Source organism: Nyctereutes procyonoides, unplaced genomic scaffold (genome assembly GCF_905146905.1).
Source record: "Nyctereutes procyonoides isolate TBG_1078 unplaced genomic scaffold, NYPRO_anot_genome, whole genome shotgun sequence".
Taxonomy (NCBI): Eukaryota; Metazoa; Chordata; class Mammalia; order Carnivora; family Canidae; genus Nyctereutes; species Nyctereutes procyonoides.
In genome coordinates this window covers 28417701-28445224 of record NW_026575043.1, presented here as the reverse complement: position 1 = coordinate 28445224, position 27524 = coordinate 28417701, and the positions used below count along the sequence as shown (strand labels likewise).

At 45.3% G+C, this 27524-nt stretch overlaps 1 protein-coding gene across 2 annotated transcripts in view; it reads right to left on the bottom strand.

The window, feature by feature from the left end:
• Positions 1–27524, bottom strand: part of PRKG1 (protein kinase cGMP-dependent 1) — a 1197536-nt gene that overhangs the window by 1158625 nt on the left and 11387 nt on the right. The gene's annotated exons all lie outside the window — the stretch shown is intronic.

The window sequence follows — 27524 nt, the reverse complement described above, 5'->3', positions numbered from 1 at the left end:
ATGGGAATGCAAATGGCCACGGCCACTGTGGAAGACAGTATAGAGGGCCTTCAAAAAATTAAAAATAGAACTACCGCATGATCCAGTAATTCCACTAGTGGGTATTTACCATAACAAAGGATACTAAAACACTAATTTGGAAAGATACATGCACTCACAAGTTTATTGCAGCATTATTTACAATAGTCAAAGTATAAAATCAGCCCAAGCGTCCACTGATTGATGAATGGATAAAAAAAAGATGTGATATATAGATAAAATGGAATATTACTCGGTTGTAAAAAAAAAAAAAAAAAAAAAAGAATGAAATCTTGCCAACATGGTTGGATCTAGGAGGGCACAAAGCTAAGCGAAATAAATTAATCCGAGAAAGGCAAATACCGTATGATTTCGCTCATAGGCGGAATTTAAGAAACTAAAAAAAACTAACAACAAAAAAGAAACCAGAAAGCAGACTCTTAACAGTAGAAAATGAATGGTCTCAAGAGGGGAGGTGGGGGATGGGGGACAGGTGAAGCAGGTGAAAGGGGATTAAGAGCACATTTTTCACGATGAGCACTGAGAACTGCGTAGAAGCGGCGAATCACCACATCGCAAACCTGAAACTAGTACAACACCGTATGTGAATGACACCGGAATGAAAATAAAAAGAACGGTAGGTTGATATACCTTTGAGAAGTGGGGTGATACGGTTATCACCCTATTTCTCCCTTCAAACGCTCCGGGCCAATGAGATGCTAAACCCGCCAATAAAAACCGGTGAAACAGGGCAGCCCGGGTGGCTTGGCACCGCCTTCAGCCCGGGCGGCCTCAGGTCCCACGGCCCCCCCACCCCCCACCCTTCTCGAAGTTGCTACGGGACCATCGGGACCATCCATCGGGGCGGCCAGGGCCTCAGCTTGCTTCCTGCTGATCTAGGTGCTCTCCCTCCCCAGCCCGAGTCTGGAAGCACCGAGGAACCCGTCTGGCATTCCCTCCTCTGAGGGCCCGGAAGGAACACAGCCCACTTACTCCCTCTTCACGAGTTTCCTAGTGTCCCTGGGACGAACCACCACCAGCCGGGCAGTCTAAACAAGAGTTCTTCGCGGTCAGGCCTGGAGGCCACGGGCCCAACACCGGGCTGTTGGCAGGGCTGATGTCTCCGGGGGCTGCGGGGGGCATGTGCTCCAGGCCTCCCCCACTCTGGTGGTTCGGGGGCGCTCTTCGGCACCCTGTAGCTTGTACGTAAGTCACACTGACCTCTGCCTCCACATTCACATGGACTGGTCACTGCGCTCGTATCTCTGTGCAAATCTCCTCCGAGTCATTGTGGAGTAGGAACCTGCCCCCAGTCCACTGCCCGCTTCCAAATACAGTCAGGTTCTGCAGGATCGGGGCTGGGACCGAGGCGCACGAATTTGGGGGGGGCTACCACTCGACCCCTACATCCCCTTGGAAGTCAAGTGAGAAGGTCCACTCTGTGAGGCTCAAGGAATTTGGCCCTTGTGTGGTGGGGTGTGAAGGACTTGGAAACCTGAGAAATCTCAGGCTGGGCCTGTGGCAGAGTCGGTCCGGGGACGGGGGACCCACTTGTCCTTCCACTGACAGCATCCCCGGGGCGGCCGAGCTGGAGCTGGCCTGCGAAGGTCACCTGAAGACCACCCGCAGGGTCCCAGCAGCGGATCACGGACATGTCCCCACCCCCACCCCCGGGACAAGAGCTAGGTCTGGAGGCTCCTGGTCAGGGCGCGTGTCGGGAATCTGAACCAGGGTCCAGGACAGAGGGAGGCAGCTTCGGTCACCAGCCTTAATTCCAACGGACCTTAGACCATGACACCAGAATCAGCCGGATGGGACAAGTCCTCTCCCCCGATGGCACGGGGCCACGAGGAGACAAGCCCGACCGGCCCCCTATTCCCCATGCGACGTCCAAGCACGGCAGAGGACAAAGCCAGGGAAAAGTTCACATCTGAGCGAGTCTGGCCTGTTGATATTTCATCAGGGAGAAAATTTCAATTTACGAGGGTGGGCTGTCCTTGTTACTACAGAACAGGAAGGGATGGCACCCGTGCAAGATCTCACCCAGGAGACGGGAGCCACGGGCCCGCGGCGCAGGTGCCAAAGGGAGCGGCGACAGAGACGTGGGCCGCTTTTTAAGCCACATCCTATCGGTGCGGCCGGGTCACTCCCCGGGGGCCTGGGCGTCCTAATGCCCGAGCTGGGACAGCGCGTCCCGCAGGGGCTCAGAGCTGATAGTTACAGACATACACACACAGCGTTCAGATGACTTCATCCCTCGGCCTCAACTGTCCATCCGCACAGCATCCGAGTCGTAAGGTCACTAAGAAGTTAGATCAAATGGGATGAAGGACGTAGAACTTCCAACAGTAACTTACACCTAATAAACATACGCCAGCTTCACTCCATCCAAGGGCAGGTGCCCGTCCTGCTGGAGCTGCATCCAGCCTCCACCCATCCCTGCAGGCCACGGAGAAGCAGAGGCCGGCTCTGCTTAACACTGACCTCCACATAATTAACCTTATGTTGAGGCGCCTGGGGGGCTCAGCAGTTGAGCCTCTGCCTTGGGCTCAGGGCATGACCCCAGGGTCCCGAGATCGAGTCCCGCCATCAGCCTCCCTGCACAGAGCCTGCTTCTCCCTCTGCCTGGGTCTCTGCCTCTCTCTGTGTGACTCTCATGAATAAATGAATTTAAAAATCTTAAACATGTCATCGCCTGTCGCGTGGGCTCCAACAAGGAAACTTCTGTGATTACTCCTGTAGTTAAAGACACACTAGGAAGGTACAAACTGTTTTCGATGCTGAATGCTGGGCCTGCACTGACGAAGATCATGAGCCAGCCTTGGAAGTGCCTCCCTTAGGGGTCGATGAAAGGCCCCCCATGCACACCCCCACCCCTACAGTGGAGAGGCTGACGTTTCAACACCGCCTGTTACCCTAAACCACTGAAGACGACAGCGCCCGTTGTAAAGCAGCACAGCTCCCACCGCTCTATGCGTCGTGCTTGTCAGCACGCAAGTGCTTGCCCGCAGGCCCCTGGAACAGCAGAGTCCCTGCAGCTCTGAACGTCCTTGGCTAACTGCTAAAGCAAAAATCATTTTGCGCCGGGCGGCCTTCTGTTTTCCCCGGAACACCACCGGGGGTACCAGAACGAGAGAGTTTGGGGAGTGGGTAGCGGAGGAGAACCTGGGCTGAAATTCAAATTGGAATCGAACTCGGAAGAGCGGTGAGTTTTGAGAGCCCGGAGAAAATGCCTCAGATGGGCCCTGTTTTCATTTCTGATCTGCTTTCCGTAGCCCGTAAAGACCACGCCTGTGGTCCGACTTTCTGGGAACCACGTCTGTGAATCCACCCCAGAGCAGGAGAGACGCCAGGGCAGAGGATGACATTCGTGCCCAGGTCACCATTTCCTCTGGGTTTGTTTTTTTGTGTGTTTTTTTTTTTTTTTTTTTGAGTTTGGTCTCTGCTTTCACAAGCCTGACCTTTGACACAGTTACTGTACCAAACTTCTCAGTGTCTTACAGACAAATCCCACCGGAAAAGTGACCGTGGAGGAGGCTGGAGCGTTGCCCACGTCCTCACGGGAAAGTCACCGAGGACATGTGAAAGGCACAGCGTTCACTCTGAGCGAGTCACGTAACAGGGTGAAGCGCCCTTCACTTAGCATCCCACGTCCCGCGCTGGCAGCAGTGCCCTAAAACCGCACGGTGTCTGAACTGCTGGGGGATTACAGGTGATGTCGTCACCCTCTCGGCCTTGACAAAGGGGCAGCGGGGGTCCGGCCAATTCATATCCTCCCTCCACCGTCCACACTGCACACAGCCTCATGGGACATCAGTGTCAGAATCCAGATTCCATATCATCTGCCAAATGCCCTTTCCACCCCCAGCTGCCTCACTAGCGATGTGAGGGCTGCTCGTGGATCCTCATCTTTTAAGTCTCAACTACTTACCCAGATGCGTTTTCGACTCTGTTAAATCCCATGTTCCACTCTGGGTCGACTTACTCCCTATATTTGTTTTTCAGAGTAAATAAAAATGAACAAGAATCTTTTTTCCTACTCGATTTACTTTGGGAACAAAAAAAAAAAAAAAAAAGAGAGAGTCCGTTGTCAACGAGTGTTTGTTCCTCCTACATTGCGTTCACTTCTCAACCGTCAGGCAGCGTACCTGGGCTCAGAAATGGTTTATATTCAAGGGCTAGAGAGAGCAGATTGTCTGTCGGATGCTTCCTTGCTATCTTTCATCAAATCCTATCACTCTAGGTGTCCAGAAGGAAGTAGGGAGAGAAGGGAGCACCAGAGGAAAGGATGCAGGTCTGGACCTGGAAGGGAAGAGAAAAAAGCAGTTCTCAAAGGGGAGAGCGGTGTACCAAGGAGAACAGCCGCACCTGAAGAGGGGAGGTCAAGAAATGAGGATCACCTAGGAGGAAAACCCAAGCACGTGGGGCTCCAGGCACACCAAGGGCTCCTGAACCCTAGGAGTGGCCCCCCAACAGCAAAGCCACAAGGCCTGAGGTCCCCAAGCAAACTAGGGAAAAGGATTTCTCAGCAATGACCAATGTAGTCTCATCACTGATGACTGGAAGGCCCTTTCCAATGTTTGGTGACGGTCAACATCCCAGGATGGTTGCACAACCCCGAGAAGACAGAACTCCCATGAGAGGATTGAACACCCCAATGGAGGCCCAAGGTCAGACATGGATTCATTTGATAAAACAAAGGCATGTGTTTCTTATGCGGCTGAGGTTATGGGATAGGATTCATACCCACCGCACGAACCAGGCTTTTATTCTGAGTAGATAGAAGATCTGCAGGCCATTAGGTAAGAAGAAGAAGAAACCACTCCATGTTTTATCTCCTCTGTGCTGTCGTCCAAATATGGTAGAGATGAAAGCCTTTCAACCAAGGCACTTGACTGAGCTGGCAACATTTGTCCTTTTTGGTAAATGAGTCAGAATTATTAACTCAAGATAGAAGCGGGATGGAGAGGCACAGTGAATAAACAAATAGGGCAATCTCCCAAGTTTGGTAACAAGTTCTAGTAAAAGTCATGTTTGCTGAGAAATGCCCTGGGAGCCAAGAGGCTGGGCCGGTCTCGGGTAAAATTGTGAAGGAGGTGTAGTTTGTCACCCGGACCTCATGTCCTGGGAATCTTCCACTGCTGAATAATCATCAGAACCTCCAACACTGCAGCGATGCCGTGTCCACGGGGCCGCGCTGGACCTTGTTTCTCTTCCTTCTCTATCAAAATTAGATATTCCACCACCCTGTGAAATAATCTGAACCAACGATGAACTGTATTTGATGATGTCGAGTCTTGATTTAACAGAGTCAACTCAGTAAAATGTACATTTTTAGAGAGATGGTCACTATTTCGACACACACACACACACGCACACGCACACTTAGGTAAGAATTCCAACAGGAACAGCTTTGGAACACAAGAGACACCTCACTAAAGTGAACATATGGTCTCACCAGCATATCCCACCTGTCATGTTCTTTCTACAAAGTGACACTGACACTGCTCTGTCAAGAGATGGGATCTAAGGCTTTTGCTTGGTGGTCCCACTGGGATGATGTCCTTTGGGGACCCAACCACCACGCTGGGAGGCAGTGAAACGGCCACGTGGAAGGGCCGTATGTCATCCAGCACCCACCACAGCTGAGGAACCAGTCCACATCTGGGATCTACTGCCAGACATGTGAGCTAGCAAGCTCTCAGATGCTTTCAGCTCCTGGCTGACAAAGAAGGGGTAGATATGAGCTACAAGGCAGATCTGTGACCAAAATAAATGCTGCAGCTATTTTAAGTCATAGAACTTTGAGGTTTGTTTGTTGTTGTTTTTTTTTTAATGCAGCCATAGATCACTGTAATACTATCAAACCTTAATATATGGGTGATCGTCCAATTTGCCTATTTGAATGGCCTTCTTAGATTTAAAAAATGTTAAAGAATAAACATTCATGGGGCGCCTGGGTGGCTTAGTCAGTTACGTATTTGCCTTTGGCTCAGTCGTGATCTCAGTGTCCTAGGATTAAGCCACCCTCCACCCCGACCTGCTCAAGGAGGAATCTGCTTCTCCCTCTCCCTCTGCTGCTCCCACTGACTGCTTGCTCTCTCTCTCTCTCTCTCTCTCTCTCTCTCAAATAAACAAAATCTTAAAAAAAAAAATTCGTAAAGGTTAGGAAAGATATAACCGTCTTAACATTAACTTAAGGTTCATTTGCTACCAGGGTGGACCTGGATCTCATTTCCCCCTGATAGACATTGGAAGAAGGCAAAAGCTTCCTTACAGAAGGCGGAGTTCTTTGGGTTTGAGAGTGAAAACTAACTGGTGAACACAGATATCACTAACTCTAAGGTTGTATATTGGGTACATCTGACACATAGCTTTTTGCTATTAGGCGGAATGTGGAATGCTAAGAAATCAATGCCTGGGGAAAGTACCGATTGATAAAATACACAGATGCTGACATCTAAAAACTTCCTCAGTCCAGTTCTTAAGTGAGAGTCCTCCTGGACCCTTAAAGCAAGTGACCCAGCAGCTGGGTACACAAGGCCATGGAATAAACATGGTGGCACAGGTCTTGCATATGGGAGCAGAGGATAAAAATATTTGCACCCTAAAATTAATATCAACATATTATGGATTAGAAAACAAAATGCATGAGAATATATTAAGAAAAACAAGGATCTTCCAAGACATTTCTGGTTTGAAAGAGACTACTTTGGTTTATCTTCTAGACTCTGGGTAGTATTTTTTTTTTTTAGACATCTTTATCATCTTGCATGATTCCTCAATATTTGACTCATAATTCCAGTTGGCCATCCAAACTACAGTTGGAAGAATGAACTATATCTGACAATTAGTTATGCTTTATATTTGGGATCCTGAACATTGACTTCCTCACCCTCTTTATCACTGTTTGTGTTCTAAGATTCTTTGAAGAACACTCATGGAGGAAGGCTGGTTCCGGGTACACCATCGAATAAGTAGCAATGAAAAGACAACCATAAACTGAAAACCCTGCCTGTGCAAATAAATTGTTCTCCTTCACTTCAGTTTCATACTTCAAAACTATGTAGTAGTACCTGATACTCTTCAGTTCCACAAAGTTGAGCCATCTTGTATTCCTATAACAACACTGGTTTGAAAGGCTTCTCATGAAATTTAGTATTAAAACTGGTTTGGTTGGGGTATCTGAGTGGCTTAGTCAGTTAGCATCTGCCTTCATTCAGCTCAGGTCATGATCCCAGGGTCCTGGGATCCAGTCCTGCATGGGGCTCCCTACTCCTCGGGAATCTGCTTCTCCCTCTGCCTCTCCCCCTGTTTCTTGTGCTTTCTCTCTCTCAAATAAATAAAATCTCTTTAAAAAAAAAAAAGTTCGGTTTAACTCAATGAGCACATCACTTCCGATCCATTACATAACTTTCTCTACTGCATCCCTTTCTACTTCTGGAGCCCCCAGCGCACCCCGATGAAAAGCCTGCCTCTATGGGGCAAGTTGCTGAAAACCCCATTGACAGGAGTGGACTGAGGTTGGGGTTAGCTTCTTTTTTTTTTCTTTTTTTACAGAGAGAGAGAGCGTGTGTGCACATGCGCGTGTACCCGTACGTGAGGAGAGTGGGGAGGAGCAGAGGGAGAGGGAGGCAGAGAATCTTAAGCAGATTCCACATCCAGCATGGAGCCCAACTTGGGGCTCAATCTCATGACTCTGAGATCATGACCTGAGCCGAAATCAAGAGTCAACTTAACCAACTGAGTCTTCCAGGTACCCAAAGGTTGAGGTTAACTTCTTAGGCACTTTGGAGGCTTCCAGATTACAGAATCTTTGAGGAAACTGCTAGGATTGCCAACAGATACCTTTGGGTATCAAGAACAGTGAATGACATATAATAAATGTCAGAAAAATTGTTGAATGGATATGTTTATTGACAAATGTATATATTTTGCACATGCGCAGTATAGACACACACAGCCATGGAGACTCAAACTTACTTTGGTTGTCAAGCACATTATTTTTCATCCCTAGAAAACTCTACAGAATAAAATTCCAGCTATAATCCTTTGCAATGATTGCTAGGCAAGAGAGGGCAAGAGTCCAATCTACAGGCAAGATTTAAGACACTGTTTAAGATAACAAATATGAAACATAACTAATGATAAGATATTCTTTGCTCTTCAAACACATAGAATTATGAGTAAAACGTAGAGGGATCTTGCAAGATTGTGTTGACTAAATGTAAAAGAAAGTTCAGTGGCTTGAACGAGGGAACTTCAACCAATAATTGGGTGCAGGGGCTTGGTGAAAGATGGCGGAAGGAAAGAACTATGTAACAGCCCTGGGATGCGAATCTAGAAAAATCACTTCTACCCTGAATTTGCTCCAAGATCATCTTTCCCAGGGGATTTTCTCAGAAGACAACAATCCTGTGCAGTATTAAATGTTTTGCATGGGAAAAGAAAATCTGAGCTGGGGACAGGATCTGTGGCAAAAATATGGGAAATGCTGATTTTACCAGAATTTTTTAAGTTTCTTGAAAGCAATACTTCTCAGAATCCCTAATATCCTAACACACGTTGTGTATTTCCAAGAAGGGAGAATGATATACAGAGTTCCCAACTGTAACTGCCTTTCAAGGAGCATCCTGTATAACTAGGTGATCCCAAACACATTTTAGATAATGCTACTTTAAAGCCAAGTACAGATTGTGAGCTATCAACGCTTAATCTTGAAGGGTGCCTGGGTGGCTCAGTCAGTTAAGCATCTGACCCTTGATTTCGGCTCAGGTCACAATCTCAGGGTCGTGAGATTGAACCCTCCATCAGGTTCCACGCTCAGCAGGGAGTCTGCTTGAGATTCCCTCTCTCTCCTTCTCCCTCTGACCTTCCCCTTCACTTATGCGTGTGTGTGCTCGTGCACTCTCTCTCTCTCCCAAAATTAAAGAAAACCAGAATTATTAAAATTATGATTTTAGGAAATAATAATGGCCTTACAGGTCTGGATGGTGTACGAGACATGGCTAGGTTATTACAGTGAAAGGGCACATCTTCTTTCACTGTTAGGAGGCCGGGAAAGAGGCAATAATGAATGTACCACTTTGAGAGCCCATGCATGAGTGTAGACAAAAGATAGAAAGTCTGTGACCTAAGATAAAAGGAGCAATATCATTGTGAAAAAACTCTCAGATGTCATAGCCAGCTGGAGAATAAAGAACTTCTGTTCCTGTAATGCAAAGAAAGGGCATAACAGGCAGAGGGGTATCTAGCGGTTTATTCCTTTCCTCAATTGACAAAGAAGTAAATTGGATGCATTATCAATAATTACATGTTTCTTTTTTAAAAAAGATTCTATTTATATATTCATGACACACACAGAGAGAGAGAGAGAGAGAGAGAGAGAGAGAGAGGCAGAGACACAGGCAGAGGGAGAAGCAGGCTCCATGCAGGGAGTCTGACGTGGGACTCGATCCCAGGATCACACCCTGGGCCGAAGGCAGCACTAAAGCACTAAGCCACCCGGGCTGCCCAATTACATGTTTCTTAAGTGTGGTCCATAGCCCCATGAGGCTCCTCAGTTTTTCACAAGCTGATTTTCTTAAAGCCAATCTATCTTTGGTTTTATAGGCAAGTGACCTAACTTCACAGACATATTTAATACATGACATGAGTAATGGTTATCTACTTATAACTAACCAAATGAACTATTAAGATTACTAAGACTAAGTATTAATGAACCAAACTTAGTGTATTACAAGAGCTAGTAACTTTCCTCATTCAATATCTTACCAAGAAATTTCCCATTCAATGCTTGGCAACTTTGAAAATTTAAAGTACACAGGCAAGATGCAGATATTTGGAATTTCTATGATTTTGTGCAAGACAGAACCACAAATGTTGCCTTGACTTTGCTATGGTTTTTGATTGCTCCTGTTCTTTTTAACATAAATTATATCATCATTATGAATTTCCTTTATGATGGGTTATTTTGCTAACCCTGCAATGATGCCTTTGGATGACTGTAACTAGACATTAAACCATAATTTCCAAAATATTAGTTTCTAAGATATGTATGAAATGTTTTTATAAATGTGAATCATCTTTAACCCTATCACTGTTACAAATCTACAAAAATACCTGCCACTCAACTCATCCAATTTTTTTAAAAAAGATTTTATTTTTTGAAGAGACAGAGAGAGCACAACCACAAGCATGAGGAGGGGCAAAGGGAGAGGGAGAAACAGACTTGCAACTGAGCCTAACGTGGGATTCAGTCCCAGTACCCTGGGATCTGAGCCAAAACCAAGAGTCAGACATTTAACTGACTAAGCCAGCCAGGTGCCCCCATCCATTCAATTTTAATGGCCACAACGCTTCATTGGTGATGAACAGCCTATGGATTTATGCTAGCTAAATTGTCTGCAGTGTAATATATAGGTTAACATGTTAAAATTTACCATTATTTTTTATATTTTAGCCCATTTTTATTACATAAAATCATGAATATAAGCATATACTGCTATGTCTCATTTCATCCTTTTCCAATTCCTTCATAGTATTGTATTCTCTTTCCACAAGAAAGGGAGACTATTTGGGGGAAGAGCTGTAAGAGGGATGGGCTATTTTTTTTTTTTAGTTTTTTGATAATCACAGTGTTAAGACATGAAAGAAACATTGAGTGGAAACTGTTAGTCTAGATTTAATTCTTACTTCCTATTAGAGCATAAAAAGTGAAACAAACTTTAGAATTATATAACCTTTTACTTTCGTAGAATCATTACCTTTGTCATTATAAAATGACAAGCAAGATAAGATTCCATCCTACTAATTCTTAATATTTTCAGCATCAAGGAATCCCATTATTGAGTGTTCTGTCCTCTAAAATGCATTTCTGAAGTTCAGATTTATTTTATTTCCTTATTTCATAATCAAATAAACATGTAATTACCAGTGTTTCTCATGTGCAAGAGAAAACTCGTTGAATGCCATGAGTTGGTTTGAATCCCAGTCAAATGTTTTAGTAAGCCTCTATATTTAGTCGATTTATGATTTACAAATTTTAAACACTAAACCTTTCTAGTTGATCCCTGTTCTCTGGAGACCAGAGGAACATCAGATTGGAAACAAGTGTCCTAAATGTTTGCAAAACCTATAAAAAACATATTTATAGAAAAAGTCAGGCATGATCCCATTCTCAGTGGTTAACAGAATTGAGCGCTCTGGCCTGGGAATCAGAAGACCCAAGCTCGCCCCTCTCCTTCAGGGTCCTTACCAAAAACCAGTGACTAACCTTAAGGCAGCACATTATACGGTCTAAAAGCAAGGTCATCAGAGAAAGAATTCCTGAATTTGAATCCTAACTCCACAAAATCACTTAACTTCATCAAGGCCATCATAATCAAATTGCTGATAAGAATAAATCTTAAGAGCAGACAGAAAAAAGAAGACATATTGCATACCAAGGAACAAATATAAAAGTCATCACAGGCTTTGTGTCAAAAAAGGAATGCAAGCCAGAAGACCATGCAATAATATCTCTAAAGTGCTAAGTGAAAAATCCAACATAGAATTCTATATCCAGGGCAGCCCCGGTGGCACAGTGATTTAGCGCCGCCTGCAGCCTGGGGTGTTATCCTGGAGACCCTGGATCGAGTCCCACATCGGGCTCCCTGCATGGAGCCTGCTTCTCCCTCTGCCTGTGTCTCTATGAGTAAATAAATAAAAATATTTTAAAAAAAGAATTCTATATCCAGCAAAACTATCCTTCAAAATGAAGGGGAAATAAAGGCATGTTTCTCATTTGTAAAGGTAAAGAACAATAGCATCTACTTCCCAGAGTTCTTATGGGTGTTAAACTAATATGATAAAATACTCCAGACAATGCCTGCTACATAATAAAGATTATGATTATATATTACAAATCAGATTCATACTGAAATACACAACTGAGGCTTTTCCAAGTCTTGCATTTCATCTGGTGATGTAGGAATGGTGATTTAAAATGATGTATTTCCCAATGAAAATGCAGTATGAGATTAACAGACCCTGAGGAAAAAAGAGAGGCAAGTGCAACTGTTTTGTAAGTAGATCATATCAATAATATGACTTCCTTAGTCATTTTGGGCGGCTACGACAAAGCACCATAGACTAGGTGGCTTACAAACAACAGAAATTTATTTCTCCAGAGCTCTGGAGGCTAAGCAGTCTAAGAACCATGCTGGCATGGTTAGATTGTGATGAGAGCCCTCTTCTGGGCTGCAGACTGCCAACCGGTCTCATAGTGAGGAACATGGCAGGAGAACCACCTAGCTCTTTGCTCTTTGATCTCTTCTTTTAAGTTTTTTTTTTTAATTTATTTATTCATGAGAGACACAAAGAAAGAGGCAGGGACAAACAGGCAGAGGGAGAAGCAGGCTCCATGCAGGGAGCTCAATCTGGGACTCAATCCCAGGTCTTCAGGATCAGGTCCTGGGCTGAAGGCGGCACTAAACCACTGAGCCACCCGGCTGCCCTCTTTGATCTCTTCTTATAAGGACATCAATCTCATTCAAGAGGGCTCCACCCGCCTGACTTAATTACCTCCCAAAGGTCCACCTCCTAACACCAACACACTGAGAGTTAGGTCTCAGCATTGGAATTTTGAAGGGACACAAGCTTTTGGTCCTTAGCCGTGCATCTTCAACTAGAAGGTAAACTCAAAGTTTGAAATTACATCTTAGAATGATTTGTTCTCAGTGATCTCAGAATATCTCATACTCTTAAGTCACTTACAAAGTACTTTCACATATTACAGCACAGTCTCAATTATTTAGTTTTCTCATTCAATCAACAGTTATTGGAATTTCTCTCTGTGGCAAACATTCTAACAGATTTGGGGGTTCAGTGAGAACCCAGACATGACGCTTGTCCTTGGATCACTTGGAGGACAGATTGCAGGAGACAGACTTGCAAACAGACAGATACAACATCAAAGCCCAAGCACTGTGACATGGGTTCATGCAGAATGTCAGGGGAGACAGCCAACCCGTGTTTGGGCATCAAGGAAGGCTTTTTCAAGGAGATGCACTTCAACCCTGTCCTAACAACAAAAAGATAGATTTAGTTGGGATTGAGTAGATGCTTGACAAGTTACGTGAAGAGGGTTTATTACAGGATCTTGACCAAGTCCTTGGTTTATCAGCATCAAAACTGATATTAATACCTTATTCACCAAGTTGTGGTTAGAATTAGTGAAATGAAGGAATAGAAAATTGCCTTTAAAAACTGCAAAGCCTTGGAGGCATCTGGGTGGCTCAGTTGGTTAAGCGTCTGACTCTTGGGTCCAGCTCAGGTCATGATTTCAGGGTTGTGAGGTTGAGCTCCACGTCAGGCTCTGTGTTCAGCACAGTCTGCCTGAGATTTTCTCTCTCCCTCTGCCCCTCTTCCTACTCAGCTTCTATTTCTCTCTCAAATAAATAAATGAATCTTTTAAAAATGTAAAACACTGTATGGGGTTAATGTACAAATACTGGCAAAAGGTGTTACCCACTGGCCTCTGAGTGGCTTTAGGAAATACATGGTATTCAGGAAAAGTAGAGAAGTAGCATCATATTTCCCACGACAGAAGACTGAAATGCATCTTGAGCCAGCCATTCTAGCCTGAAATATGCACTGCATTTCTGCCAGCAAATTCTCAATCCTAATAACAAAGATTTAATAACAGTAACATAGACCAAAAAAAAAAAAAAAAAAAGACAAGGCCACTGGCTGGGAAGGACAGAGAATAGAAGTTTCAAAACTTGCAGATAAAACAGGGTGGGCCAGCATTTAACACAGTATAAGCTGATAATGCTTTAATGGTTGACTAAAAATGAGAGATGGTTCATCCATTTCTAAACCCATATCCCCGTCCTCCTTGCCACATCAGCACATACGATGAAAAGATGTATATGAAATGTTTGTTGAATCTCAACTAACTACTTTCTGGAAACTTGATGTCCTGCACACACACATGTGGAAACACCCATCACCTCCATGACGACCCCTACCGGATGCTCTCCTAATGCCCCCTGCCTGCTGGGGCAAATGCACTCTCTCCCATTAGACCCCTGCTGTCTCCCCAGGGCGCTTCTGTCATAACCCTAACACAGCCGATAAAAACTCTCTTTAGTGGATTTTCTCCAGCCATTTCTGTGAGTTCCTCACCAGCTGTATCTGAATAAATTTCCTTCCCCCAGGACTTAACACAGCACCTGGAATATTACAGACACTCATTTAAATATTTACTGAGCTACGCTAACCCAAAATAGAACCCAGATTGGGGTTTTAAGGAATGGTTGTTTGTCTTTAGAAGGGGGCATGGGGAGCCGTTTTCCTAACCTACAAAACAAATGGAAACCCTAACAACAAAATGAAATGCCTGATACACAAAGACTCACAAAACAGCACAATGTCTTCAACATGGTAGGTATTATATAAATATTTGATGAAGATACAGTGAGGAACAATGCTTAGTAATTGTAATTTGGAATGCTTGCAAGAGCCTGAGAAGGCAGTTTCACTGCAATCTGGACATTCTTGCACAATTAAGTAAAGTCATTATTGTACTTAGAAACTTTTTCAACAAGGATTGCAATGAAAATGTTTGCTCATTTAGAAGGAAATTTTATTTAGCCGGAAGACTCTGTTCCATAACAATATGGGTGTGGTCGTCCTGCTGGATCACTTAGAAATGATTTTTCAATGTATTAGACATGCATGGTGGGAGATTACTCAAGTTCCTATCATGCAGGAATCAAAGACACTTCTGCTGGGGCACCTGGGTGGCTCTGTGGTTGAGCGTCTGCCTTTGGCTCCGGTTGTGATCCAGGGGTCCCAGGACGGAGTCCCGCATCAGGCTCCCTGCAGGGACCCTGCTTCTCCCTCTGCCTGTGTTTCTCCCTCTCTCTGTGTGTGTGTCTCTCATGAATAAATAAATACAATCTTTAAAAAAAAAAAAAAGACTCTCTGCCATGAGATGGTCTCCACCACCCTTGGTCATATGTGCAGCAGGACCACAGAAGGACCAGCATTCCTGCATGTGTAGCGTCATCGTCATCGCTGATAGGGAGTGCCATGCAGACTTGTGTCTAAAAAAAAAAATGTTTTCAAGATTATTTTTTCCTACAAAAGCCCTAATGCTTACAGCTGGGATCTGATTACTATCACTACTCTTTATCCCCACTGCAAGCAGACAACTATGGTTCATAAAAATAAAGACAATGCCTTCTTAGCCAGCTGATATACAAAAAGGGGGTGGTGCCCTTAGGGCATCTCAAAAGCTAAAGAAGAGAATGCCTGCACCCAGTAGGGGCTCCCATAAGACAATGACACCTTTTTCCATCAACGACAATCAATAAGCCAAAAGCCCTGGTGTGCTTCTATCAGAGAGCCATTGAGGATGTAAAAGAAGAACCAGAAGCAACAGGAAGAGAAGATATGACACATGGAAGACACCGCCCTACAGAAACCCGATTAGCAATTAGCCATGTTCACAGTCAAAAGATACTGAGACTTTCATTCTCCCACAGCTATTAAAAATGTCTAAAATTTCCTTTTTTGTTCCTAAAGGACCCAGACATTTTGTTCCTAAAAATCAGATGATTCAAGTATCTCTCCCTGCATATTAGAGTGGTGTCATAGCCTGGAAAACAGGGGAGAGCCATTGACCAAGATGGTACAAGACAAACACGCTGAGTTGCTGGGTGGCCTCTCCACGCAGTAGCCAAGTGGCTTAAACCATCTAGAGGGATAACTTGGAAAAAAACCCCAAAACTTTGCCCTTTAATTACTTAACATATTCTGTTAGTGACGTCACAATTAAACTTTACGAGAAGCAATCACATCCGTTTTCTTACGAGGTTCACCATATTGGGTCTTGTTTCAGAAGTTTTACACCAGGGTCCAAAGTGAAAACCTCTTTAGTGACTTTATCCTTTTAGGAAAAAAACTCCACATTCCTTACCGTGGTCCACAAGACCGGTGGTGGTAGTAGCAGCAAACTCTAACATGCGTGACTGCAAGCATTGTTCTAAGCATTTCCATATATTAGCTCACTGAATTCTCACAAGTACATACAGCTGTGTGCTCTCTCATTTTGCAGATGGAACAATGAGGAAAGAGAAAGTGCTGTAACTTGAACCCAAGCTCTCTGGCTCCTGGGTCCATGTTCTTCCCTCTAAGCCCTACATTTCCCGACATGAGCTGAACCCTCTATATTTCTGCAAACCCACTGCATGCCACACTCCCTGCCACCCATTGTATTCCAGGTACATGGCCCTTCTTTCTAGCCCTCAAAGGTGCCTGTGTCTATCTTCATTCTAGTCCTTTGTATGTGTCCTTCCTTCTGTCTAAAACGCTCTTCCCACTGTTAGAACGAGTGGCTCTTCATCCTTTAGGTCTCCATTTAAATGCCACCTCAAGGGAGCGTCATCTTTGACCATACCATCTAAAATAGAACTTCCTTCTCTCTTTTATTTTCTGCCATAGCACCTTTATTACCTTCCTAGCATTGATCACCATTTGAAATTTTACTTTTTAAGTTAGTTCCCAGAGTTATTGCTTGCTTTTATTTCTAAACTAGAGGATCCAGATAGGAATGGGGCCACTGTACTCTCAGCACCTAGGACAATGACTGGCACAAAGTAGGCACTCAATAAATAACTACTTGCTGAATAAATAAAGGAGTGAATGATGTTTTAAAATGAGCGTTTTAATTCTGAATGTCGGTGGTAGCTTCTCAGCTGCTCACTGGTTGTGCACACATGGATGGTCTTGGAAAAGAGGTGGTGCATTGCCTGGTAGTGGAAGTAAGTGTCCGTTACAGAGCTAATGACTGCTTAATATGGCGGATGTAGGGATGTAGGAAGTATGGGATGGCTAACAATCATCTGTCACTTCCAGAGTAATCTGCAACCTTAAAAATAATTCTACTTTTTCAGAGCCAGTTGTGGACAAGCCTCTCCTTAAGTATCGCCACGTATTCCCATACTATTTCTGAAGTAGCTCAGTCCAGAGCCATCAGAGAGTTCTGTTAGAAAGATCACTCTTACTCTGAGTGGGAAACGGCCACCGTGCGACTTGCAATCATTTGTTTTCATTCTCCCTGCTGAAACCATGCAGAATCCACAAAATACCTTTGCTCTGATACACAAATAACAGTCTCTGTTCAAGTACCCAGAATGGAGCACAATGCCCCTGGTGGGAATAAACAGTAGGAGGACAGCACATCTTCCCTTGGTGATTCTACTCTTCTTCTTAAGTGGCCACAAGTCTTTTTTACTGAAGAAAACAGGATAAAATGATAAAATAAAAAATAATAAAAAAAATTTAAATAGTCTGCTCATGTATTTATGTACCAGGACATCTGGTTGATCCACAGATCACATATAGACAGTCCCTAAACTTTTCACAAATGCTTCCATGAGGTCACTTCTAATTATGAAATTTATTTCATGGTAACTTTGGCAGGGAAGTTTTTCCCTTAATTCCCCACTAAGTATCTTTCTGTTTAGCTCAGTGCTCTCAGTTGAGGGTCACTCTGCCCCCCGGGAGACAACACTCTGTCCTAACTGGAGTTGCGGGTGTAGGACAGCTGGCTCAAGTGCTGCCAAACATTCTACAACGCACAGAACAGCACCACCTCCCACATTATCTCACCCCAAATCTCCAGAGTTCCAAGGGGAAAAACACTTGATCCAGTGAGTTTCCATGGGGGCGGTACTGTCCCCTTGCGGGAACTGGGGGAACTTGTGTGGTGCTTTTCCACCATCATGTCCTGCGATGCAGGGAATACCCACCCACTGAAGAATTATTCTACAACCCATGCAACTTTAAAATCTCTCTCTGGCCATTCACGCAGAAGAAAAACCCATATACAATCATTTAAGCCTAGAGCCTAAGCCCGTTTTACATGTAAATGAATTGTTTATTTTTGCATGGTTTTCAATGACGTTAAGTTTGCCAGTAACGCAGCTATCGCAGCTATCGTGTGAATTAAGGGAAGTGGATACTTGATTTTGCTAGAAACTTCACAGAGAGTTGTTCGCCATGGTAGAAAACTGAGTCACTTGACAGAAAAACGGCTGGTGGCATTGGAGTGACCAACACAACACATGAGGACCAATGGCTGTTTTCATTTGTTATATGAAATGATTTTAGGGAGAGGAGCAAGCACTTTCCATCTTCAGTTCAACGTACCCCACAGTCGTCATTTCCAACTTAGGCGATACAGGCACTTATTAAAGCACATATTATTTGATTATGAATTATTTTCTGCTGTTTCTTCTTTGGAATATCATTAGGATACTAGGTACACACACACTTATTATGTGTGCAGATGGGTTATATTATCTATGCACTTCATTTCAGAATAGTCTGGGAGCACTAGGAAACATCTGGGTGAACAGGAGAGCACTGGGTGCATCAGGATTATAAATCACTCTTCTTGCCCATCACAGCCTTCTGGCATCTTGGTTCTGTTTTCTAATAAAATTACCAACTCTTACAGCATCTTGCCCTCTGCAAATCTGATTAAGATGCCATTCATATCCTCACCCAAATAACTGATAAATATGTTTAATACAAAGCCAATGACTGATGTTGGGGAGTGGAATTCACATTTCTGCACTTGTTCCGTAGAATTCCGCATCTACCCTTTCAACTGCCTTTATACAACTTAGTACAAAAGAGAGCCCTGGAGGATTTCCACAGAAGAGGGGCCAATCACCTCTTCCAGTGGGTAGGACCCTTTGCTGGCCCTTCTTCCCCCTACTAACGGCGCTCGGATATTTCCAGGAAAGTTTCTATGAAATGAAATGGACATTTGAATTATTGAGTTTATCCAGCAATGAGAAGACAAACTTTCTTTTAAAAAAAAATAATAATAAATCAGGGGGTTCCTGGCTGGCTCAGTTGGGTTATGTGTCCAACTCTTGATTTTGGCTCAGGTCATGATCTCATGGGTCATGAGATCAAGCCCCGCGTTGGGCTCCATGTTCCTCTTTCCCTTGGTGCCTTCTCTCTCTCTCTCTCTCTCTCTCTCTCTCTCTCTCTTTCTTTCTTTCTCTCTCTCTCTCTCTGACTCCAAATAAATAAAATTTTAAAAATCTTTTTAAAAAATAAATAAATCAGATGGCAGGTGGACAGGAAGCAAACAGAACAAAGGCATATACAATCTTGAGAAGAATGGAGAGCAGATCCTTCTGTCTGAGTAGCATGAGTGTTCAGATAGAATTTTCCTTCAAAAAAGCCTCAACGAGTCCATACTGAACAGCCATCACTAAATATTCAATATCATCAAGAACCCCAAAATCGTTCTGGGGAATCTGGATTCCTTGAAGCATCTTGGAGGAAGAGCGTTTGAGAAATAAATATATTCCAACAAAAATATACCCATATTATCATAAAGTTTAAAATCGTGTTTTCAAATGATACCTGAACTTCTTTCATTACATAATTTATTTTATATAAAACCAAATGACCCATAAGACTAGCTAATTCACACTGTCTCTTGACCTTTTCTTAAATGTCTAAGAGAAAATTTAAGTCCTTAGTGGTACAAACACAACTTGTATTATAGGACACATTCACAAAAACTTTTCCGCTAGGTTACAAAGTATACGTGAGTGTGCTTCAGCTTGGGATAAGGTGGAAGAACTATTTAAATTCTACTTTTAAATATATAAAATAATGCCAACTTAAAAACAGTTTTTTTCTAAGACATGACCCTGTTGTTTTAAAATGTATAATTTTGACTGAAACATTCAGAGCTCTTCTAAATTAGTTTGTATTTTGACATTGCTTAGATAAATGTGCCAAAGAAAATTTGTCTTTACCGTAATAAGCATATTTGAGGTTTATGCCACTTGTTCTTTGTAACCCTAAGGAAACAATTTACCAAAATTATAGAGAAGTGAAGTGTTGAAATGACAGCATAAAAGTTTCCTTTCCCTTAAAATTACAGGTAAGAAAACTACAGTCTACAGAAAAGAAAATCACCGGTTGCCTCTCATTTTAAGCCCAATTTTGATTCCCCGTAAATCTTTATAAAACCCATACCGCAAAAACAAGAGAACCGTAAACCACCAGAGATCTATGACATTTTCTGGAACCATGAGAGACTAATACTTGCATCTGAACCAAAGGACTATCAATCAACAACCATGTCTTTTGAAAAAGAAGAGAAGGGGCGGGGGGAGGGGAGGGCAGACAGAGATGGCAGGTGACGAAGCCTGTGTGAAACCCTGCATCATTACCTAGGTGTGCCCTTCACCCCTCATCTTGGTGAAGACCTCTTCCCCACAAGGCTCAGCAAACTTCAGAAGTCACAGCTTTATATCCTGGGCTTCAAGGAAAAATTTTAAAAAGCAGACGGTATAGCATACTGAGTCCAATCCTGGTGCCCCCAAAACTACGTCTCTCCAGAACCTCTGAACGTGACCTCAGTTGGAAATCGGGTCTTGGCAGATGTATTCAAGATGAGGTCGTCCTGGGTGAGGGTGGCCCCAACCCAACAACTGCTCTCCTTACAAGAAGAGGGGTATCCGGACACAGACACACGCAGAGAGATGACAGCCATGTGAACGAAGACGGGGTGACACACCTGCATGCCAACGAATGGCCAAGGAGGGTGCCCAACTGCCAGAAGTTAGGAAGCGACGAGAAGCATCTTCCCTTAGTGTCTCCAGGGAGAGCACAGCTCTGCTGACTCTTGAAGTCGACTTCCAGTCTCCAAAAGTGTGACAGAACAAATTTCTACTGTTCTAAGCCACCCAATTTGTGGTCACCCATTAATAGAAGCCCATGGGAACCAGTACCTATCCCATAGGATATGCCTACTGTGATGCTTCTCCTGGATGGTCCTGAATATATCCTGGTCCCCATTTCCCAAGCCGATTAAGTCAGTTGGGATGGAGCCGAGGAGTCTCTCGTAACAACCAGCTATGCAACTATAGTGCACAACTAGACGTTCACGTGCACTATAGTGTAAGGGCCCCTGGGCGTTGGGGTTGTTGGAATGGTCAAAGGGTCTTCATAGTCCCTTCCCCTATACTTCCTCCTCCCAGTGCACCTGCTGTGGACAGATCTAACACTGCCAGCAGTCTGGCCTTAGAGCCAAACAGTCCCGGGCCTGCAAGCCTGTGAATAAGCCACTTCACATGTTTGGACGAGTCTCCTCATTGATGCAGAGCCCGTGAGGACACACGGCACTGCTGAGAAGAGCAGACGGGCTCGTACTAATAAAGTGCACTGCACTCAGGAAGCTCCCACCGACGCTGCATCCGTGTTTCTTCCTTTCCCATATTATCGGAATTAAAGCTCTTTCTGGACCATGTTTGTCATTTGGGGATGAGTTGGACTTGGTCTCCAGGACGCTAGTGCTAAAACTGCAAGCCAACGGGAAGCCCTCACTGTGTGCTTCCGACCGGTCCTCTGCGTAGCATCATCTGAGGGGGGGTCTTCTCATCTCTGTTTTACAGACAGGAAACTGAAGTTCAAAGAGGTTAAGCACCATGACTAAGACACCAGGGGCTTTAAACCCAAGTGCAGCCTCCACTCTGAGCCTGTACAATGTCCAGCGGTGCTTGCTTAGGGTCTAGAAGGGACAGGAATACACGAATGTTTCCTCTAGGCCGTCTCCGGTAAGGAGTTCATCTCATAATCCACGTTAATGCATCACGAACACATTAGCTTGCATTCGTGTGTCTGTACTTTGTGTAAAAAACTTAACTTGTATGGAAAACAAAACAAAACAAAAAGGAATGAAGAGGCAAAGAGGAAGGAGCCAGAGACAACCTTTGGCCGATCCTTTGCCGTGTCACATCTGAAGACCAGCGGCCTCCGCATCACAGGGGAGCTCACTTCAGATACACCGGCTCTGGTCCCGCCCCTGACCTGCTGAATCAGAAAGTGAATTTTAGTAAAAGACTCCCCAGGCGAGGACTATGCAATTTGGAATCGGAGACACCCCGGGTTTATTCGACTCAGGGAGGGGTAACTGCAGAGGGGGCTGCAGCACACCCAACAGCAGGGCAAGAGCGTCACGTTGCTAACACGCCGGGCTGTGGGGGGGAGGGGGAAGGCTAAAATTTGTAAAAAGAGAGCTGACACAACACCATGAATGAAAAATAAGTCCTAAATATAGCACGTCACGTCAGAGTAGCATCCGTGATCCGGGAAATGACTCCGAGAAGTGGGTCAGAGCTGCCGTAATGAGCGGAGTTGGAACCAGGTACGGAGTCAGGAATCAGGAAGATGGTGAACGGGTCCAGAGTCGAGGAGCATCATTTACTTGGTGAGTAAAGTCAAAAAAGTAAATAATAGGGCCACCCAGGGGGCTCAGCGGTTTAGCGCCACCTTCGGCCCAGGGCCTGATCCTGGGGTCCCGAGATCGAGTCCCAGGTGGCTCCCTGCATGGAGCCTGCTTCCCCCTCTGCCTGCGTCTCTGCCTCTCTCTCTCTTCCCTCTGTGTGTATTCTCATGAATAAATAAATAAAATCTTAAAAAAAAGAGTAAATAATAGCAAGGAGCTCAAGGTCCTGGAGGGCTGTGCCAGGCCCTGAGGAAGTCAGGACAATGCTCCCATCGCGATGCGCCCTCGGGACGGCCGGGGTGGGCGCAGGCTGCACCCAGGAGCTTGCTTCAGGCCTGCAGCTCCCCGCGTACCTTGTCACCCCAGTCGTCTCCACAGAAACAAAGCCTGGAGTAGTATTTGTCCAACCTGCAAAGGTCAGACACCCCGCATCCGAGCGTCACTTGCCAACAGGCCCTGAGAGGATGCACCAAGGCACCGCCACCTGCTGACGTGGAAGGACAGGAAACACCACTGCTCTGGCCTCCAGGCCTGCGGGGTGACAGCACGGCGACAATGGCCCTGCGACGCTCCAGCCACGTGTTGGCAGCACCGGGAAGGCGGTTGTCACCTCCGGGCCTTGAGCGGCGAGGACAGCAGGAGCCTGAGCAGGGTGGCCCGGGGCAAGGGCGTGCATCCTCCAGAGATGCGAGAGCCCCGACACGGGGATGCTCAGCGGGGTCCAGGCCAGCCCAGGGCCTGTAAGACACCTCCACAGGGGCATCCGGGAGCCAGCGGCCTGCCCCCCGGGGCCTGCCTCACCTGCCCGGTCATGGAGCCACATGCTAGACACTTTTGAAATACATGGAAGCAGCTTCCTACCCGTTTCTTTCTCACCCGGACACACAAGCGGCTCCGGCTGCCACCTGTGTGAGTGTAGGGGCTCCCGACAGGTGTCGGGGGGCTGGGATGGCAGAGAGGAGACATGTGCAGGACTGGCTCAGCTCTGTCACTGGCGAGTCCCATGTCTCCAGCCAATCACAATCTTTCTGAACCTCTGGATGGTTGCTTGGTTTTTATTTTATTTTATTTTATTTTATTTATTTATTTATTTTATTTTACTTTACTATTTTATTTTATTTTATTTTATTTTATTTTATTTTATTTATCTTGCCATCATTTTATGAACCAGAGGGAATGAACAAAAGTATCTCCTAAAATCCTTTCTCGGCACAAGGGTCTGTAACTGTTCATACGAGGACTGAAATTTTTAAAGATTCCCTAAAACTCTCTGGCCTTGCAAGGGCACAACCTGGCTAATGATCTTACTTCACCTGTGGCCCCTGCACCTTCTGTTCGGGCACCAACGGACACACAGCAGCTCCCGGACAGAAAGCCTAAGTGGAGAAGCATCGCTCTCCCTGTTGGACACACGTGGAAACCAAAGCTCAGAAAGAGAAGTAACTCACTGACGCTCACAAGGGCCCGCGTGTGCAGGACCAGCCCAAGTTCAAGCACAGGTCCACGAGTCCACAGCCCGTTGCTTTAACTATCAAGACGTGTCACGGGGTCATCTCTCTCTAAGACAGAGCTGAAATTTCAGATATTTGCTCTCTCTACACCCCAAAAAGCGTTTCACGTTGTCGCTTCAACCTCGTGATCGATTGCTTTTTAAACGGGTCTGAATTGTGATCTAAATAAATATTTGCAAAGCTGTCTTTCCGTAACTTTAGCGCAGTATCGTAACAATGATCAGAAAAAGAAAAAAAATAATAAAAATAAAACTCTACCAGAGGTTGCCATCCTATAAAAAGAAAGCTCCTCTGAGTAGTTCCAATACCATATATGTCCAAATCTTCCCCCAGCCTTTAAAAAAAAAAAAAAAAAACAATGTAGCTGAGTGACTTGGAATTTGTTATTTTCCCAAATGGGAGCAAGTTCCTCAGAATCCTCCAAGTATCAAAAATGTATTTGATGAAAGAAAAACAAATCATTGTAACCTTGAAGAAAGACCCTTCCTTATTTAAGAGCAGGATGTGCAAGCTATTGTATTCTTACTTTCAAAACCATTACATCGTAGGAATTGGACAGTTTTCTTCAACCTTAGACAAGAAAAAAAAAATCAAGCCAAAAGCACGATACGGACTTTATAAATCTGAAAAAGTAAACACTGCTTTAAAAAGAGTGTTCTCATGAATGTAGCTCGAGTATAAAAAAGAAATAAATAAGAAGTTTCCACATGATACTGCTAGGGTCCTACGTCTGATTTTTAGAAATTCCTTCTTTAAGGTAGAAAATTAATTGTGTCCATGCCACCTAGCGTACCTTGTATTTTTACTGGAAAGGGATAGAGATCGTTTATCTGACATCAAAAGCATCTGCATCATCACACAAAACTAAAAAAGTCGCGCTGAACATTAGCAACTTTTTTAAGCTAGCGCTCTCACTTTTTGGAATTCATCCCATAAAATAAATAAAAGAGAGTTGAGAAAATGGGGATGAGAATATCAGTGGCAGCGTCGTTTATGGTTGCAAACAGATAAAACAAGTGCCCATCGATATCAGTAAGCGGAAGTTCACGGACACCATGGAATTAGTGAGTGCGGGGGCGTCAGGAAAACCAAGATGAGCCCACCTGGAAAGAACCCTAGGAGCTGTTAGTAAGCAAAAATGAAACAAATAATAATAATAATAAATAATAATAATAATAATAAACCCAGCAGTTTACTGAGGAGTATTATAGAATAATCCCACTTTTGGTATAAAAACAAGCAAGAAACAAAACCTCCAAATGGGCAGGGCCGTTCCCTCTACATAAAGGTCCCCATTAGCGTTTGGTCTACTGTCGGGACAACCAGGGAGCATTAGTTTGACAATTAAATCAAGGAGATGGGCCGCCTGGGTGGCTCAGTGGTTTAGCATCTCCCTTCAGCCCCGGGCGTGACCCCGGGGTCCTTGGATCGAGTCCCACATCGGGCTCCCCGCAGGGAGCCTGCTTCTCCCCCTCTCTCTGTCTCTCATGAATGAATATATAAAATCTTTAAAAAAAAAAAAAAAAAAAAAGACAATCCAGAAGGGATGCCCCGGGTGGCTCAGTCCATTAAGCATCAGCCTTCGGCTCAGGGCGTGACCCCAGGGTCCCGGGATCGAGTCCCGTATCGGGTCTGCCTCTCTCCATGTGTCTCTCAGGAATGAATGAATGAACGAATGAATGAATAGCATATCCAGATCACAACACGGTAAGGAAACTAACACCTTTCCCTGAGGCTCTAACGGCCCAAGCCCAGCAGGTCCACGGCCTGTCTCGGCGCCATGACCGTCCCTGTGGGGCCCCGAGCCACAGAGCGAGGCCGGATAACCCAAAATCCAAGGCAGGGCACCTCCAACCCTGCGTCCCCATCCCAGGAATCCGTCTTGCGTTGATAGGGACCCAGGAAGACCAGAGAAAACCGAAGCCGCCGCTACGGAGCCCTGCTTCTCCCCCAGCAGCACCCGGCCCCGCGGCCCTGCCACCTCCCTGCCGTCTCAGGGCCACCAGTCACATGACATTTTTTCCCTCGCCCTGAAAAAAATATAAACTATTGGCCCAAAGGGCATTTTTTAATGTGCTGACAGCTGCACATAAACGTAGTGCGGAGCTCAAAGTACTTTTTACAAAGGCCACTTGTGGTCAACAGACGATGGGGACTTGGCTGCCCGAACCCGCTCGGTGCCCGCCCGCAGGCTCACCCAGTGCCACCCAATAGTCTCAGCAAAAAAAATGATCCAAGGGATCAGGGCACCGCGTTAATCCAAAACCGACTTCGTTTTAACCTGAAGCCTAACTTCAGCTTGGCCCCGACCCCAGGCTCCCGGAGACAGACCAAAGTCAGCACAGGAGTCCTCGGTGCCATATCACACACGATGCCATCATGCGGCCAGGCTTCCAGTCCCCGGGCGTCCCAAGGGGGGCCCAGAATGCACCAAACAGCCCCGACATGCAGCCCCAAGGGCCCTCCCCAAGGCTGTCGATCCCCAAATGTCCAGCCCATTAGGTGTGACTCACAATGGACCCCTCTGTGGTAGGTCAGGCTGCACCGCTTCCTTTTAACCCTAAAACTGCTGAAAGGCAGTTTATATTTAGGGCACCCCAGAGAAGGAAAAAAAATGAGAACAAAAAACTTTTTCTCTTGCAAATATTTTTTTAAGATTCTTTTTTAAAGATTTTATTTATTTATTCATGAGAAATGCAAAAGAGAGAGAGAGAGAGAGGCAGAGACCCAGGCAGAGGGAGAAACAGGCTCCATGCAGGGAGCCCGACGTGGGACTCGATCCCAGGTCTCTAGGACCAGGCCCTGGGCTGAAGGCGGCGCTAAACTGCTGAGCCCCCCGGGCTGCCCTCTTGCAAATATTTAGATGCGTATAATAATGTGTATAAATAATCATTTACCAGATTATTCGAATGTTTTCCCAGGAAGGACCTCAGCCCGCAACGGGCCATATTAAGATCTCCTCAATGGGATCGCAGAATCACAAAAGTGCCCAGAAGATCAAACAACCTATTAGAAGCTACTAGAAGTTTCCTCTAACAAACAACTGATGTAACCTGTTTTTATAGTAATTGTCTTTTAGGGCCGCCAGGGGGGCTCAGCAGTGGAGCATGTGTCCTCGGCCCAGGCCATGACCCCGGGTCCTGGGATCGAGTCCCGCATCGGGCTCTCTGCATGGAGCCTGCTTCTCCCTCTGCCTGTGTCTCTGCCTCTCTCTCTGGGTCTCTCATGAATAAATAAATAAAATCTTTAGAAACAATAATGATAATTGTCTTTTCGTTCTTTTGTGGTAGGTGAGGGAAGAAGGGAGCAGGAAATCTCAGTCCTATCTCCCCCCACGTACATTTCCTGCTTCTATTAGTTTTCCATCATTTCTCTGGGTTGTCTTCTCCCAGGCAGACGTGAGCCCCGGGGGCCTCAAGCAGGTTTCAGGAACGTCGGGCACCCCGACACCCAGGTCCAGGGACCTGGAGCCCAGCGCGCTGGGGCCTCCCCCGGGATTCAGGCCCCACCACGGAGCAGCTGTGCCCTTTGGCTTCTTCACTAGTCCCCCGAGCCGCTCGACCTGGGAAATGGTCACACGCCCACACGCAGTGACACATTTTGCCAACACTAGGAAAGCTGCATCCTGGTTTGGGACCCGCCACTGGCCCCGTTGCCAACTGGCTGCCAACTATCATACT